The following is an 18324-nucleotide window of genomic DNA, read 5'->3' as shown; positions in this document are numbered from 1 at the left end:
TAACAAATAAAATATACAAAATACTTTTCCTTTAGTAGTACTTTATCTCTTTCCCCAAATCTAGATAACTACTGATCTGCTTTCTGTCTTCTGATCTAGCTTAGTGTAGAGTAAATGCTTTACATGTATGAAACCTGAGTTTGATTAGGACATATCCACACCCTCCTCCCTGCCCCCAATAAATAGTTTCCTGGATCCAAAGCCTCAGAAAAATCTTTTTTATGGGTTACCATAGATAATAATTTATGATAGTAGACACTGTTATCAACCACATCCATTCAGAAAAAAATACAAAATTGTGTATCTTAGGGCTATTCATTATAATATCTAAATGTTACATAAGAACAATCCAGGATATGAGGATAGTAGAGACCAGGGACAGGAGGATCGGAAACCAAACAAAAACTTTCTAGAACAAAATGTAAGTGTAAATCTTTGTGACCTTTTACTTGACAATGGTTTCTTACATAAGATGCCCAAAGCATAAACAGCAAACAGGATTTTATGAACATTAAATGTTTTGTGCTTCAAAGGATACAACTGAAAGAAATCAAACATAATGAGCTTCTTTATAAAATATGTAAAGAATGTTTGTAATTCAATAATTAAAAAGACCAATGACACAATTTAAATGATGGGCAAAGGATTCTAACAGACATTCTCCAAAGAAAATAAACGATAAGCACTTGAAAAGATGTTTTACATCATTAGTCATAAGGGAAATGCAAATCTAACCACAAGGAGATACTATTTCACTTTGAACAGGATGGTTATAATCGCAATCAGATAGCAACAAATGTTAGAGAAAAATCAGAACTTCTCAAACTTTGTGTGTGTGTGTGTGTGTGTGCGCGCACGCATGCGATTCTGTGTGTGCACGCCACACCTGGTTGTGCTGAGGGGTTGTTCTTGGCTCTGTGCTCAGAATCAGTCCTGGTGATGTTTAGGGGACCATATGTGGTACCAGGGATCAGAACAGAGTTAGACATGTGCGGACAAGTGACTTAGCTCCTGTATTATCTTTCTGGCCCAGACATATGAGAACATACAACTACTGTGGAAAACAGTCCAGAAAATCCTCAAAATGTTAAATATAAGAATAATTGGCTGAGAGGCTGGAGCAATAGCACAGCAGGTAGGGCGTCTGCCTTGCCGGGTTCGATTCCCAGCATCCCATATGGTCCCCTGGGCACTGCCAGGAGTGATTCCTGAGTGCAGAGCCAGGAGTAACCCCTGTGCATCGCCGGGTGTGACCCAAAAAGCAAAAAAAAAAAAAACCCGAATAATTGGCTGAGCAGTTCTCCTCTTGAGCATATAACCCCCCCCCAAAAAAAATAAAAACACATGTCCACACAAAAATTTATGCATGAGCGTTCATAGCTGCATTATTAATATCTAATACTGGAATTACAAATTCCATCATTCTATTCATGAGGAATATTCATGCAATGAAATATTATTTATCTGTGAAAAAGAAATGAAGTCTGACCCACGCTGCAAAATGAATGGACCCAGAAAACACTGTTAGTTGATGAAAGAAAATTAGAGACCACATACCATATCATTCTAATCATATAGAATGGATGTTCAGACATTTTGCGTGTCATATTGACCCTAGTTTCATCTACTTCTCTAGCTTCTTGGTCAATGTTATTTTCATTCTGCTCTATTATATATATTCCATAGACCCATCACAAATTGCTTTTTGAAACAAAAATAGAAATAAGTAAACAGAAACTTCCAAAACATTTTGATCTCATTTAAAATTTGTTTCATCCTGTGGTTCTTGTTAGCTTGACCAAATTCCATATTAGAATTTCTGGGCAGATAGAATTTTTTGCATCTAAGAAACTTCACCCCTCATGCACTCACTTCAGTTCCCTAAGAGAGTTTGTTATTTACTGTGTATCTATGAAGTGAATGAGTGGGGAAATGGAATAAACAGCCAGATGGATGGAAAGTTGAATAAATTTGTCCTGGGTGGGGGCATATTGAGAATACTTACTGGTTCCATTTGAGGAGCCACAGGCAAAGAACCAAACTTAATTAATTCAGGTGTGTGTGTGTGTGTGTGTGTGTGTGTGTGTGTGTGTGTGTGTGTAGTGCCAGGGATTGAATCTAGGACCTACCTCACATTTATAAGTCAAGTGGTCTATCGCTGAACCATATTCCTGGCCCCTGGTGGATGACATCCTAGCTTCTTCCTTTTACTGGGGTGCTTCTCCACCACCTACATAAGAGTCCCTAAAGTAGATTCCTGGGCCTTATCCAGCAAGATGAGCTAGGAGCTGCATTGAAATAAAGACTTTCACACCTTAAGGTCTGAGAAATGTTCCCGGTAAGGTGATAATATCTGGGAGGAATAACATTTTACATGGCTGCTTGTGCTTTTAACCTGGTGTGAATGTTTTTCAGGTAAAGAGGGAACATGTAAGGATACCCCAAAACATCAATGCAAGAATATCTAAACATACTTTTTTGTCCTTTCCACAAATTTGCCTAGAGCTAGTTTTTGTGAGGAAATGAGCACAATCTAGTTAAAATTCTATCAGCTTGAAGATTCAGGTGAGATATCTTTATTATAAATTCCATGCATTTTGCTGGCTTATAATCAGATAACTACACTACAGGAAACATGACACAAAACCAATAATTTTTAGAAGCTGAGGTTAATTTTGGAAATCCTTCTATTTATAGATTCAAAATGAGCAGTTTGCTTTGGGAAGTGGGTAAAGGGTTATGTTGGTATAACCCATCAGGATTGGTACCAATCTTGAAGGGTGTCTGCCTGGAGGCCTTTCCAAAGTGTGAAATTGAGGAGAAATACCAGGCAGATGGCCAGCATTTTAGAGATCAGCCAGAAAGTAATTCCTTTTTGACCCAGGACAGTGAAACCTAATTATCTCTTCTGCATTTGAAGACATATTTTTGGCATACATTTTACAGTACTAGTAAATAACACTTTTTAAACTGGAAAACCCCCAAAACAATCATATAGAAACCAACCCTTGTAAGCTTTATTCTTTCCTTATGTCAGCATAGGTCATTCATGGTTTGAAAGCAGCTTCAGCAAAATCCCCTGGTTTCGATTTTATTAAGATAACTTTCATTCATTCTTTCTGATAATAGACTGATCTAAGTCAAATATGAGACCACTCTCCCAGTGGACAATCCAGAGAAATTTCTACTCAGGGGACCCCAATGAGGTCGATATGCATCTCACAATACAAAATACTAAAAATAGATGCCCCAAATACTTTCTGATCTTTCAGAACTGCTGCAGTGAAATGTGCCTGAACTCTCTCTCTCTCTCTCTCTCTCTCTTACTCTCTCTCTCTCTCTCTCTCTCTCTCTCTCTGCAAGATAGCTTTCATTGAATGAAACTTATTTAGAAAGACATGAGAGGAGAGAGACAAAATACATGTTCAAAAGAGAATGGGGACTTTTTCACAGTGGAAAAATTCAAGCAAAAATACTTAGAGACAAGCAAGTGACAACAGAGTTCAAGGGTGAGCACTGGCTTGAAGAGCAAATGAGAACTTTCTAAGAGACGCAAGGACAAAATTGGTTCACATAGTAAAGGGAATTTTATTATTTTATTTATTTTTTGAGGGGGAGCTTTTTCGGTCACACCTGGCCATACTCAGGGGTTATTCCTAGCTCTGTACTCAGGAATTACTCCTGGCAGTGCTCCTGGGACCACATGGGATGCCACAGATCGAACCTGGGTTGAACCTAGGTAGGCCAGGTGCAAGGCAAATGTCCTACCTGCTGTACTATCACTCAGGCTCCAAAGTGGAATTTTAATAATAAAAGCCATGTTTAATTTACTGAATATCTTGGGGCAAAAGTAGAAGCAACTAAATGTTCAGTGACAAAAATATCATTAAAAAGGAAAACTATTATGGGGATTTTATTTTCACATAGAATTTTTAGCAAATTTGAAATTCAATTAAAAAATTTTGATAAAAATGATGATAGATACAGTGTAAGAAAAAAAGTTTAGTGGCTGTAGAGATAGTACAGGGATTAAGGCCTTGCATATGATTCACCCCAGCACTGCATATGGTCCCCCATGCACCACCAGGAATGATCCCTGAGCATAGAATCAAGAGTAAGCCCTGAGCACTGCCACATGTGGTTCCCAAACCAAAACAAAACTAAAATGAAAAGTTTCCCCAGCCCAAACATCAATCATATAACTATATTGGCTGGTAAATGCTGAAAACAAAATAGCACGGTAGCACTGTAGCACTGTCCTCCTGTTGTTCACAGATTCGATCGAGCGGGCACCAGTAACATCTCCATTGTGAGACTTGTTGTTACTGTTTTTTGGCATATCAAATACGTCACGGGTAGCTTGCCAGGCTTTGCCATGTGGGCGGGATACTTTCGGTAGCTTGCCGGGCTCTCCGAGAGGGGTGGAGGAATCAAACCCAGGTCCAAATTTAAAAAATTGAAAGGAAGTAGCCAGGATAATAATGGTAATTTCCTTTCAGAGCTTTTTGTTTGTTTTTTTTTCTCATTGCTTAATATTTTTCTCTAGAGTTGGATTTTTCTGTGATTTAAAATTTTTTCTTTTATATATTTTTCTAAATTTCCTCACTTTCTCCCCAAAATAACCCCATTGATCCCTAAATAAATGATTTCTTCTGTTTTCCTTTGCTCATTCTTATCAGTTTATGTTCTATCAAAGCTCACACTTTCAGTAAAGTGTGAGGACCAAGATGGAAACATTCAGTTTTTCCATCATGATTTCCTGTCACACACTCATTTCCACCCCCATGTTCCCATCTCTTAAATTAGCAGCTCCCCACTGCATGTCCACAGGACACCTGGCCTGCCACCACCCCCTAGCCCTAAGTGAACAGAAGTAGGTCCAAAGTAGGTACGAGATTTTTTTGGGGGGGTGGGTCATATCGGGCGATGCACAGGGGTTACTCCTGGATTTGCATTCAGTAATTACTCCTGGCAGTGCTCAGGGGACCATATGGGATGCTGGGTATCAAATCCGGGTTGATCGTGTGCAAGGCAAACACCCTACCCACTGTGCTATCACTCCAGCCCCTAGATTTTTTTGTTTGTTTTACTGAAGTATCACTTATTTGCAGTATTGTATAGGTATCAATGGTAAGCATCATAGATTAGTATTCTATTATACTATGTCAAGTTTACTATCAAAAGTCAACTTTCCATCCTTCACCATAGAATTGATCTCTTTTTTGTTATTATTTTTGGTGTAGGGGCTATACCTGGTGGTGCTCAAGACTCACTCCTGGCTCTGCACACCGAGGAATCCCTCCTGGTTGCATTCAGGGAACCATATGTGGTACTGGGGACTGTACTTGGGTCAGTCTCATCGAAATCAGGTGACTTGCTCTGGCCCACAGCTGATTCCTCTTACCCAATAGACCATTTTTACCCTTTCCTTTTGTTAACCACTATTTTATTTGAATAGTCTAGGAACTTTGGTGTTTGTTTTGTTACTTTTGTACGTGGGGGTGGGATGGGATTTGGGTTACATCTGGTGTTGCTCAAAGCTTACTCCTGCCTCTGCACTCAGGGATCCTCCTGTTGCTTGGGGGGTTGTATGCAGAGCCTAACAGTGAACTGGGGTCAGCTCTGTGGAAGATCTTCACCCCAAACTGTCTCTCCAGCCTATCATTTTGTTTCTTTATTTTTCACATATTGTGGTTGTCTTTTCCAGCTGACTTATTTCACAGAACATCTATCGTCAAGTTACACCCACATGGCTGCCAATGGCAGGATTTCATTTTTTTTCTTTTTTTTTTTTTGTACAATAGAGTAAGATTACATTGTTTGTTTTTGTTTTTGTTTTTTTTTTTTAACATATCTTTATCCAGCTATCTGCCAATGGGTGCTTGGATTTCCATATTAGGACTATTGTAAATAATGCTTGATAATCTCTTCACATCTCTTTGGGTAAATACCCAAAAGTGGCATAGCTGGATCAGGTGCCCAGTCTTAATTTTGGGAGGAACCTCCATAATATTTTCCTTAGTGGCTGCCCCAATTTACACTCCTGCCAACAGTTCAGGGTCCCCACTTCTCCACATCCTCACCAACATTTGTTGTTCTTGTGTGGGTTTTTGTTTGCTTGTTTGTTTTTTGTTTTATTTTTTATTTATTTATTTATTTTTTTGCTTTTTGGGTCACACCCGGCAATGCTTAGGGGTTACTCCTGGTTCATGCACTCAGGAACTACTCCTGGCCGTGCTCAGGGGACCATATGGGATGCTGGGGATCGAACCAGGGTCGGGCTGCATGCAAGGCAAACTTACCCTACCTGCTGTGCTATCACTCCAGCCCCTGTTCTTGAGTTTTTAATAATAGCTGTTCTTTAAGGTATATTGTTCTTTAAGGTAAATTGTGAGTTTGACTCTTATGCAGGAGCCTACATTTTAGTTATATATTTATGGTTTGAGGTCCACTACAGCTGTGCTCAGGGCTTCCTCCTGTCTCTGTGCTCTAAGGATCACTGCCGATGATTGGGGCACTCCATACATAGTGCTGGGAATTAATCAATCAGGGTCGGCTGCACGCAAGACAAGAATCTTAACTCCTATATTATTTCTCCAACATCCTCTCTCCCCACCCCCCAGAACCTGCATTTTAAACAAACATGTTGTGAGCTGGAGAGATAGTACCAGGGTTAAGCGCTCACCTTGCACACGCAGACCTGGGTTCAATCCCCGCACCACATACAATCCTCCAAGCACTACTGGGAGTGATCAGAGCCAGGAATAGCTTCTGAGCACTGCAAGGGGTGACCTTCCAATAATTAAATGCACCCATTCATAAATGAATAAGCATGCTTGGTGAACTGATGAAGGTAGCAAGTGGCCTCGACCCTATTCCAGTCCCTGTGTGTCTTATTTTCTCCCTGCGGTTTATGGTGACCTTCCCAGGCCTGCTGTTCTCTCAGCCTCTTACCTCCCTCTAGCAGCAGTGTTAGAAATTGCTGATGGGAACCCAGGACTTGGCTGCCTCCTGAGGATGTCTGTGTCAGGGAAAATGTTTTCCCTCTTGGATCCATTTGCATTTCTCTTCATTTCCACCATTCTTCACCCATCTATAAGATAGGGCCCTCTTTGGAAATTGTGCACTGGAACTCCTTTTTAGTAACTGAGCCGAATGGTTATCAAATCTGCTAAGCCTCAGTTTCTTCAACTGAAGAAGGTGAAGACTATCATTTGGGATGAATTGATTGGGGATTAGGAAAAATAGTAAGCAAACCCACAGTGTTAGCTCTCCATCCAAGAGGACAGTATCACGGGGATGATTTATTGAGAGGCCAAACAAATAAACTCAAATTTAGCTTCATGGTGCGTTCTTAAAGCCCGCCTGAAACAAATCTAGTGCCTGAATGCACAAAGACGAATGACTGTCCGACGCACCCTATCAAAACACCATAATTGTCACTTTCTTTTTCAGAAGCGAATGAATCCCCGTTGAGCTAAATCAAAATATATTTAAGAAATAATGTCAATGGCAGTGGAGCCAAACGCATAATGAAGTGCTTTTGCGGATGATTAAACATCCAAGTGAAGCCCAGGATCCATGGATAACCACGGACATAATGAGTGTGAGTATCTGCTAATGCCAAGTGCATTATTATTAATTCGTGACAAGGAAGAGTCAACAGACCACAAGAGGAGAGGGGGGGAAATGGTGGGCTTTAATCTCTATTACTGCAGCGATGGGTGTGGAACACACAGACATTGACACCCGCATGGAACTCCCTGCAGCTGACCAATTGGGAAGGACACCCGCAGTTCCAATGTGACATGGGGCCAGCTCTGTGCTGCCTGTACTTTATTAATCATTTCGTCATCAGTGTTCTGGGTTTATTCAGAAGACGCAGCCTCCCCTCAGTATAGTCAGACAGTAGAGTAAGAAGGAACGAGCATCAAAATCATCTTGAAAGGACTGGTAGGAAAGACTCACACCAAAAATACACATGAAAAGCCAAAAGGATCAACCCATGGAAGAGGAGGGGAAAGAAGAGGTGAAAGAAAGAACCAAAATTTAGGGAGAATAAAATAAAAAGAAGATATGTCACTGGTAAAACCCAAACTCAATAATAATAATAATAATAATAATAATAATAATGACAACTCGCAGAAGTGCAATTCAAGGATGAGGCCCAGGAGACCCTGTACCACATTTACTCTTGAATGGGGGAGGGAAATAGGTCTGTGACCCCCTGAAAGTTTTGCTGGGAGCTCTATTCAGTCAACAATTATCGGTCGCTGTTAAGCCAAGGTCCGTCTTGGAGCATGCGAACAAAATTAATTCAGAAGAGACCAGGTACTTCTCAGATTAGATGTAAGATAATAAATTTGGTATCACTAGAAATAAAGATGATTATTTGAATACGTCACTGTCACTGTCATCCCGTTGATTGTTAAATTACTTGAGTGGGCACCAGTAACGCCTCTATTCCTCCCAGCCCTGAGATTTTAGCAGCCTCTTCTTACTTGTCTTTTCCCAACGATTGGAGGCTCTTTTAGGGTCAGAGGAATGAGACCTGTTGTCGTTACTGTATTTGGCATATCGAATATGCCATGGGGAGCTTGCCAGGCTCTGCCCATGTGGGCTGGATACTCTGGTAGCTTGCCAGGCTATGCGAGAGGTATATATTTATATAGTTTTCTATGTCATTCAGGAATGACTGGCAAATTCTGTGCTAATACAAATGACTGACTCAGGTGAAGTATTTAGCAGTGTCAGGTTACCAGTGGATGAATTTTAGTTCAAAATAGGAAAGGAAACCCTTTCCACCTCCAGCAATCTGATTTAATAGAAAATTGAGTGTTTGCGCGACTGATCTTTAAATATTTAATGCTTTTTTCAGATGTTTTTTGTTTACTTATTTATTTGTTTTTGGGGGACCACACCAGATGATGCTCAGGACTTAGTTCTGGCTCTGTGTTCAAGAATCATTCCTGGTTAGACTTCAAGGAGCCATATAGGATGGCAAAGATCAAACCCAAGTTGCTGCTTGCAGTGCCTTACCCACTGTACTATCATTCTGACCCCCTGCAGATATTCTTTAATCATCATTTACTTTTTAAATCAAAATCCACAGTACAGTGCTCTCTCTTGATACATTATCTCTGTGGCTGCTGATAAGTTGTACTTCTAGTTCTTTTACATTACACATGTTTGAATGTGTAATTCTTTCTAATCTATTACATACTTTAAATCTCATGAAATAAGGTGAGGTTTTTTTTTTTGTAGTGTAATACTGTTTTAATTTTGTACTTTGAGGTCGGAGATCTAGTACAGGGGTTAAAGCTTGCCTTGCACTTGGCTGACCCAGGTTCAATACCCAGCCCCATATATGGTCCCTCAAAGACCACAGGACTCACCCCTGAGCACAAGTACAGAAATAGTCCCTGACCACCACTGGGTGTGATTCAGAAATACAAAATATTTTTTAAGGTGAGTTTTTAAAGTAAAAAGTTACCTATCTGGGACTTTTCTAGGGATCTCTCTTGAGGCAAATAGACATCATCAGGCAAATAGATAACTAAGTAAAATTCCACATTCAGACCAGACACCTATTCTTTTTTTTCTTTCTGGTCATGTGATATTTTTATTCTTTTTTTTTAATTTTTATTTTTTTCCCTTAAATTTTTATTAGTGAAACACCATGAGGTACAGTTGTAGACTTACAAATTTTTGTGCTTGGGTTTCAGTTATACAATGATCAAATACCCATCCCTCCACCAGTGCCCATTCTCCACCACCACCAGTCCCAGTATCCCTCCCACCCCCCTTTCCCCTATCCCACCCTACCTCTGTGGCAGGGCATTCCCTTTTGTTATCTCTCTCCTTTTGAGTGCTGTGGTTTGCAAAAGAGACATTGAGTGGCAATCTTGTTCGGACTATAGCCTACTCTCATCACGCATTTCCCATCCTGAGAGAAACCTCCCAACACCCTTTATTTGGTGCTCCCTTCTCTATCTGAGCTGCCTTTTCCCCTAGCGTGTGCGGCTCAGACACCTATTCTTGAGGTCTCCTGAATTAAAATGTAAAATGTACAAGTCTCAGTGTTTTTAATATGCTTAACCTTTATTATATCAATCAAAAGACAAAGGATTTGGATTTTGTCATTTTTTTTACTATAGATTTAAGAACTTGTAGGGCATGAAATTGTAGAGATAGCACAGCGAGTAAGGTGCTTACCTTGCATGCAGCCAGTCTTGGTTTGATCCCCAGCACCGCACAGGGGCCCCTGAGCATGCTCAGGGCTTACACCTGACTTTGTGCTCAGAGATCTCTCCTGACTATACTGGGGATTGAAGTGGGGTTCGCTGGAGCAAGGAAAGCACCTTAACCTCTGCGCTATATCTTCTACCCACAACTGGTTTTGTTTGCCCTTGTGTACCTAGCACCTACCTAGACCATTATTATTTTTTTTTAATGTGGGAGTTTTGCTATTTTTTCAGTCATTGATTAGGCTGATTGAATTGGGCATGAATTCCACCTTACTTTTTTTTTCCTTCTTTATAAATTTATTTATTGAATCACTGTGAGAGCAGTTACAAAACTTTTGAGTTTAAGTCTCGGTCATACAATGATGAAACACCCGTCCCTTCACCAGTGCCCATTTTCCACCACCAAAACCCCCAGTATATTGCCCATTCCACACCCTTCCCCTACCTGTGGGGCAGATAATTTTCCACATTACTCTTTCTCTACTTGATTGTATTCAATATTTCGACACCAGACCCACCATTACTATTTGGGATTTTACAATGTAGCACGGCCGCAATAGTGGCCACGCGATTTTGGAATTCCAAAATTTTAACAATTAAATCTGGAGGGATTTCTGCCCAAACCTGTTGGGTTCTGAGATTTGTTACTGAGTCTCTGGGATGATGGCCATTAAGTAGCTTGATCAGGAGCCAGAGAGGCCATTTGTGAGCGGCGACCCAAGGTCTTGTTGTGGGGGGGAGGAGGAGGAAAGGGCCTGCTCCACCCCCATCCTGTGAGGCCCCACATGTCTCATCATTGTGGGCCCAAATCTGACTGTCCAATGGCCTCTGGAGGATGGCAGCTCGGGGGCAGCACCCTTCCCCCCTGGGGTGGCCCAGCGCTGGTAACCTACTGCCGGAACCGAACACATTTCTGCCAAAAGCCACTGGGTTTCAAGATTTGTTTCTGAGTCTCGGGGATCATGGCCATTAAGCAGTTTGATCAGGATCCAGAGAGACCTTGCCTCCAATTATATAGCTGAGCCAGAGGTGGTTTGTCTCCCACATAGCTAAATTTTGGCCGATTACTTTCTTGGTAAACTTGGTCCCAAGTCGTTGGGGTCTGGCCAAAGGCACAGCAGCAATTTTAAGGTATCTAGAAGTTTGAAGGCATCATCAGGCTGGTGATGCATTCACCTCACAGGTACAGATTGACCTGCTGGCAGCACCATACCCCATAGACCATTATTTTGTAAGTTTTAAGCATCAAGCCCAGAAAGACACAGCACATGAATTTGACAGGTCCTCGATGGTCCCACACAACAGCTTGAAATGTCCAGCTGTCTATTTCCTCATTAGTCCTTTCAGTTCCTTTCTGGACTTTCCTTCACTCTCTAGATGCTGTCTCACTCTCTTCCCCCACCTTGAATCTCATCTTTGTCTCATGTTCCTGGTGGCAGAGACCACATGTCTTAATTTGAAGCCGACCACAACCTTTAAATTAGCCCCGAGTGCTTCTGAGACTCTGGGAAACCCAAGGCTGACTTTTCCTTATGTTTTCACATGGAGTAAATTGTCCTCTCATCACCCTAGTCCTCCCCACACATCCCAGACACTGTCAATCGGAGTATCCATCGTCCAGGAACAAGCTCTGTGAACCTGCCTTTGCCTTCCCTTTCCCTTCTATCTCTACTCCTTCTCTATCTCTATCTCTACCTCTATCTCTAACTCTTTCTCTATCCCTCTATCTCTATCTCCATCCCTCCTTCTCTGTTCTATTCTGCACCTTTGGGGAAAGTCACACTGGATAGATGAAGAGAGGATGGTGTCTCCGTGGGGACCTCATGTCCCAGTGACTCCTTTAACCAAATTTCCATCCACGGTCCCTAGCCACTAACACTACTAGTAGGCCTTCGGAGCAGCTCTTTTGAAACAATTCCCATGATGCTGTTTAAGTCTCATTTTGTAGTTGCATACTAACTCCCTCAAAACCCCCACCCTGTTAAGAAGGTTGGTTGAGGGACTAGAGTGATAGTACAGCGAGCTTGTGTTTGTCTTGCATGTGACTGACTTGGGTTCAATTCCTGGCATCCTGTATGGTCCCTCAAACACTGCCAAGAGAAATTCCTGAGCATAGAGCCAGGAGTACCCCCTGAGCATCAGCAGGTGTGGCCCACCACCAAAAAATTAAATAAGAAGGTTGGATGAATGAATATAATTAACCATGAGAAAGATTTGAAAGACTTTCTTTTGGGGGAGGGGGGTACCACCAGAGATCACTTCTAAGCCCAGAGCTAGTAATAGCCCTGAGTATGACCAGGTATTGTCCCGATACCCAACAAAACAAAACAAAAACACTTGAATTAAAGGGTTAAATATTAATCAGATTTTCTTTTTGTTTTGTTTTGGGGGGCCACAATTGACTTCAAAAACTTGGTGGTTAGGTGCTTAATAAGAGCTTATGTCTGCTTTGTACTCAAAGGGAATCACTCCTGATAGGGATCAGGGAAATATTTGGGGTGCTGGGAAATGAACTCAGGTCGGCTACATGCAAGGCAAGCTCCCTAACCGTTGTACTATCTCTCCAGCCCTTACTCAGAATTTTTTTTTAAAAAACCAATGGTACTTTTCAAACCAATGCACCACTGTTTATAGTAATCTTTAAAAACTACAATTTTGCTAGAAGAAAATGTTACTTAAGATTTGGGGGAAGAAATTGGGAAAGGTCATAAAAGATAATAGATTCTAGTCATGGTGAATAGTCCTTTAAAACAATTAAAATGAAGGCTAGAGAGAGAGAGTAAAAGAGTTAAAGAACTTGCATTGCATTTAACCAACCCACTTCTATCCCTCGCACCACAGACGCTCCCCTCCCCTAAGCCCAGACAGGAATGATCCCTGAGCACAGAGCCAGGAGTAAGCCCTGAGCATTGCCAACCAAACCCAAATAAAACAAAAGCAACTAAAATGAAAGGCAGTTGGGAAAAGAGTCTGGAACATTCTAAGAGTGATCATACTCAATACTGATGAACTTTTTCCTAAGTGCTGTGCTCGTTTGACCCTCAGAGGCCATCCCTGAGTTGAATGAAGGTCAGGGTTCAGGACTCCACACCAAGGGCAGAGCTGACCTCATGCCTTGTTCATCTTTTCCTCCCCCACATCTTCCAGAATATTCTCACACGTAGGCATACACACGTAAGCACACAATCTAGCCGAATATGATACAGAGATGGTGTCTTTAAATTTCATAAAGCTGAGTAACCTTTGTCCCCAGTCTTAAAAGGTATAATCAGATGTTCTGTATGAAACAAAGTGGAGAACTATATTTTTTCTTCATAGAAAGGTAAAAACAAATCTGTCAAGGGCCTGGAAGTCACCCGAGGGTGATATTTTCCGTCACCTGAGCATGATTCTGTGTTATCACTAACTACAAGCTGAGTTTATTTCTGTCTCCTATAGTCGCAGAAAGATAAATGTATTTAGAAAGTGGTTAAAAATTACCTCAAATAGGAAGACTTTGGGGATGTTTGATCACTCCTACCCCGCAGTACTTCAGCACTCCCTGTCCCAGAGATAAAATACTCGATATTGTAGAAGGGGGGTCACTATGCCTCAGCCACAGAGAGGCCAGAAAAGGGAGAAGGGGGTCCTTGTGGCTGAGTTCCCCACTTTGATAATTCATCAACACCCAGTCATCATTCCGACCAGGGGGTTGATTCCCTGGGTCTATTCCTTTTTTATTTTATTTTTTTGGAGGGGTTGGGTCACACCCAGCAATGCACAGGGGTTACTCCTGGTTTTGCACTCAGGAATTACTCCTGGCGGTGGTCAGGGGACCATATGGGATGCTGGGAATCGAACCCGGGTTGGCTGCGTGCAAGGCAAACGCCCTACTCTCTATACTATCGCTCCAGCCCCCTGGGTCTATTCTTATTTTTGGTTTTGGATCGGTTTGATTTTGATTTTGGGGTCACACTCGGTGATACTCAGGGGTTACTCCTTGCTCTGCACTCAGGAATCACTCCTGGCAGAGCTTGGGGGACTATATGGGATGCCAAAAATCAAACCTGGGTTCGTCGTTTGCAAGGCAAGTGCACTACCCACTGCACTATCCCTCTAACCCATGCCACGCCTCCAGGTCTGCTCTTAAATGTACGATAGTGAGTTCCCTCGAGGAAGTTTATCTTCCTTTCACTTCCCTGGAACCCCTTTATGCCCAGCACAGTTCTGAAAATAGGATAACCGCCCAGGCCAGAAATTATTGTTGCTAGTGTGGTAAGATGTACAGAATTGCAGTGTTAAGATTAACCCCAAAGGAGAAAAACAAAATAAGGTTTGGCTGTGTTTAAAGCATAAAATTCAGGGCCCAGAGAGATAGTACAAAGGTCAAGGCACTTGTCTGGAATGTGACTGATCCAAGCTTGATCACCAGCACCGCATATGGTCCCAGAGCACTGCCAGGAGTGGACCCTGAGCACAGAGTTAGGAGCAGTCCCTGAGCAGTGCTGCGTGTGACCCAAAAACTCCAATGCCCCCCCAAAGTATAAAATTTAGTGATTTTTTTTTAAAAAAAACTAGGTCATATTTTTTAATATTTTCCATAGACCACATCATTTAGTAATTAAAAAATCAAAATAAAAAATTGAACAAAAGGAAAAGGTGGCTATAAAGTGGAACAGGTGAACAAGAGGCCAGGCCTGCAGGGCAGGAATGGGAACTGCCAGCCCCAGGACACAGGAGGCCATGCCGATTCAGCTCAGAGGTGACCCAGTCCTGGCCCTGGCTGTTCCCAAGAAAGAGGCTGTGAGTAACCAAGGGAGGTGATGAGCAGGACGGAGGAAATATGAAAGCTATTTGGGGCTCCTGGCTGTTCCCCACCTCTTGGCCAACCATCTTCCTCCCTGACCTGCCCACCCTTCCCTCTCAGACTCAACAATGGGAATTAAGAGAGGAATGGACCAAGTCTCCAGACGGGCTATGGGAAGCAGGAGGAGGAAGAAAACGGCCACTGGTCAATTTGGTACGTGTGGGGGACGGGCAGCAGTCTTGCGTCAGCACTGAGCACATGGTGTAGAGACTCTTGGTTCCAGAGGGGTGGAGTGTGCCTATCCATCTCTGTGGCCCTAAGCCCCAGGGGCAGGGGGGCTGCCACCTGCAGCTGTACCCGGTGTCCCCCAGCTAGCGGCGCCCACCCGGTCCCTCACAGGTGTGCTCCGACCGCAGCTCCTGCCCTGGCACTTGGTGTTTCTGGGTCCCGGCCTCATTCCCAGTCCCTCTCCCTGTCCAGAGTCTCCCGGTCACGTTTCCTGCCCCTCTCCCAGCTATGCTCCAACTGTGGGCTCCCCTCTCGCCTCGCTTCCTTCTCCCTTCTCCCACTCCCCTTGCTCCTCTTCTTTTTGCTCCTTCCTCTGCTTCTCCGCTCAGTTTCCTCCCAAAATATCTGCCAGCAGCTGCAGGGCGTGGCCTCGGGTTTATGGGAAAAGATGTCCTGGGCTGTCTCTTTCTTCTCCCTCTTCTCTCTTTTTTTTTTCTTTTCGGGTCACACCCAGCAATGCACAGGGGTTACTCCTAGCTCATGGACTCAGGAATTACTCCTGGCGGTGCTCAGGGGACCATATGGGATGCTGGGAATCGAACCCGGGTCAGGCATGTGCGAGGCAAATGCCCTCCCCGCTGTGCTATCACTCCAGCCCCCTCTCTTCTTTTCCTGAGACTTTGCACGTTCCTCGGTCCCAGGACCGTGATGGAGAAGGGGGGGTCCTTCTCCAACTTGGTCCCAATACCATTCACGCGTTGATCCAGTTTGCTCCCTTTCCTGGTTCCGCCTTGCTCACTGTACCCTCACTGCCTGCCCCTGTGCCCGCTCTTCTGCCTGGGGGTGCTGTGGTGGCTGGACAGGGCCTGGGGGTACGGGGTGTTGTGCAGGGGCCGTGGCACACTTTGCTTCTCTGTCTTAGCTGCAGATGGTCCATCGAGAGGCCCTGGTGATAATACTGCTCATCTTGTTCCGCATAGTCCACGCAGAGGAATTTCAGATTGTACTGGGGCCAGGTACAGCTGTGTGGGTGGCAACAGCTTTCCCTACGATTGTTGATCTTCCAAAGCAGGGAGATTTGGGGGCTGGAGCAATAGCACAGCGGGTAGGACCCTTGCGCATGGGTTTGATTCCCAGCACTCCATATGGTCCCCCGAGCACCACCAGGAGTAATTCCTGAGTGCATGAGCCAGAAGTAACCCCTGTGCATCGCCTGGTGTGACCCCCAAATTAAAAAATAATAATAAAAAAGGAGGGAGATTTGCTCTTATCGATCTAGAAGGCCACTTCTACCCAAGTTCCTGTTTGTCCCAACAGTTCCTCAGGTGTTGTTCCTTAAGGAAGGGGCAAACCAAACTGGAGATGTAGACATGTGACTGATCTCAAATTGGAGATGTGCATGTGTGACTGATCTCAAATTGTTGGTGTGGACAGTGTGACTGATTTTTCCCCAGCTGGGGAGGGCACCCAAGCAGTTTTCACTGGGTCGTCCATGGTAATGGAGACTGCAGACTTTCGGCTAATGGATCTTCTGGTGAAGGTCTCTCCCAACGTCACTTTCTTTACTTTGAACTCCACAGGACAGGGCAAGGCCCCCCTCTGATGAAACCTGGGGTTACAGGGGACTCTGCTTCTGGCTCCTTCTCTTCTTCCTCTTTCCTCTACTCCTCCTGGCCCTCAGCAGGTAGTACCTGAGTGACAGTTCGCCATATTTTCAGCCCTTTATGTGAATCCCATCAAGGCCATTCTGCTTTGTCTCATCCTCAGAGATTCTGGAGTCTTCAACATGCCCCTGCCAGGAGGTTTATGTCGGGAAGAGGCTCCTGAGTGACTCGGGGTGATGCTGATGAATGGTTTCTCTTGTGTAGTCGCTGTGCTGGCTTCCCGATGCCGCTTCCCACCAGGTTGGCCACACTCCTGTGTCACTGTGTCCAGCTGTCACCTCCTTGGTAGCTGAGACAACAGAACTCTCCCTCTTGAATGGTTTGGGTGGAGCACTCTCTTTTCCTCATCTTCAGTACTGCCCTCTGGGTGGTCATCATTGCTGACTTGGTCTGCAATAGTCAGGCGGTGGGGGGGAGTTTCAAGGGGGGTTGCTCTGGAACCTCACTTTCAGATCTGTTTCCACTTGTGTCCATGGTCACTTCTTCCTTCTCCTCACCTTCTTTGCATTCTGATAATATGATTTCCCCCCCCCCACACACACACACAGCAGGTAGGACGTTTGCCTTGCATGCGACCGAGCTGGGTTCAATTCCTCCGTCCCTCTTGGAGAGCCCAGAAAGCTACCGAGAGTATCTTGCACGGCAGAGCCTGGCAAGCTCCCCATGGTGTATTTGATATGCCAAAAACAGTAACAACAAGTCTCACAATGAAGTTGTTACTGGTGCCCACTCGAGCAAATCGATGAACAACGGGAGGACAGTGCTACAGTGCCCCTGGAAGTGCTGTTTAGCTCTTTCCAGGATCCCATGTGTGCCAAATTTAGAGATTTTAAAAAATTAATTCTATGAGAGAAAATAAGAACACAGGCACCACTTTTTAAATTGTTCCTGAAGTGGCTTCAGCCCAGTTTTGTAGCTACTAATATTGAAAAATACCTGAAGATAGATAGACAGATCGGAAAATGATTGGAAAATTGGTGGTACATTGTAAGTTAAAATCATGAGGGTTTTTAGCTGAGCAAATGCAGAGTAGGTAGGGTAGAGTGCTTGCCTTGTACATAGCCAGCCCAGAGTTCAAACCCTAGCCCACATATGGTCCCCTGAGGCTCACCAGGAGTGCCCCTGAGTGCTGGACCAGGAGCAAGTCCTGAACACTGCCAGGTGTGGCCCCAAACAAACAAAATACTTTTTAGAATTTTTTTTCCACCTTGAATTTGTCTTCCAAGAGTCTGAGTCATGAGAGTAAGTTGCCAGATTAATGACATAACTGCCTTACAGTTCTTAGCTTCCAGCAGTAACTTGCTGAGCCTGGATATAGTAGTTATTTTAATTTACAAAAATACCATATAGGGGGCTGGAATGATAGTACAGCAAGCAGGGTGCTTGTCTTATATACAGC

The 18324-nt window shown here is 43.6% G+C and overlaps 1 pseudogene; it reads right to left on the bottom strand.

The window, feature by feature from the left end:
• The window catches only part of LOC130019921 (apoptotic chromatin condensation inducer in the nucleus-like), a 48484-nt pseudogene extending 31043 nt beyond the window's left edge, over window positions 1-17441 (bottom strand).
• Window positions 17442-18324: the final 883 nt, after the last annotated feature.

The sequence above is a fragment of the Sorex fumeus genome, unplaced genomic scaffold, assembly GCF_029834395.1.
Source record: "Sorex fumeus unplaced genomic scaffold, SorFum_2.1 ptg000010l, whole genome shotgun sequence".
NCBI classification, from domain to species: Eukaryota; Metazoa; Chordata; class Mammalia; order Eulipotyphla; family Soricidae; genus Sorex; species Sorex fumeus.
Note: the sequence above shows the minus strand (reverse complement) of the source record. Positions and strands in the feature narration are given on the sequence as shown.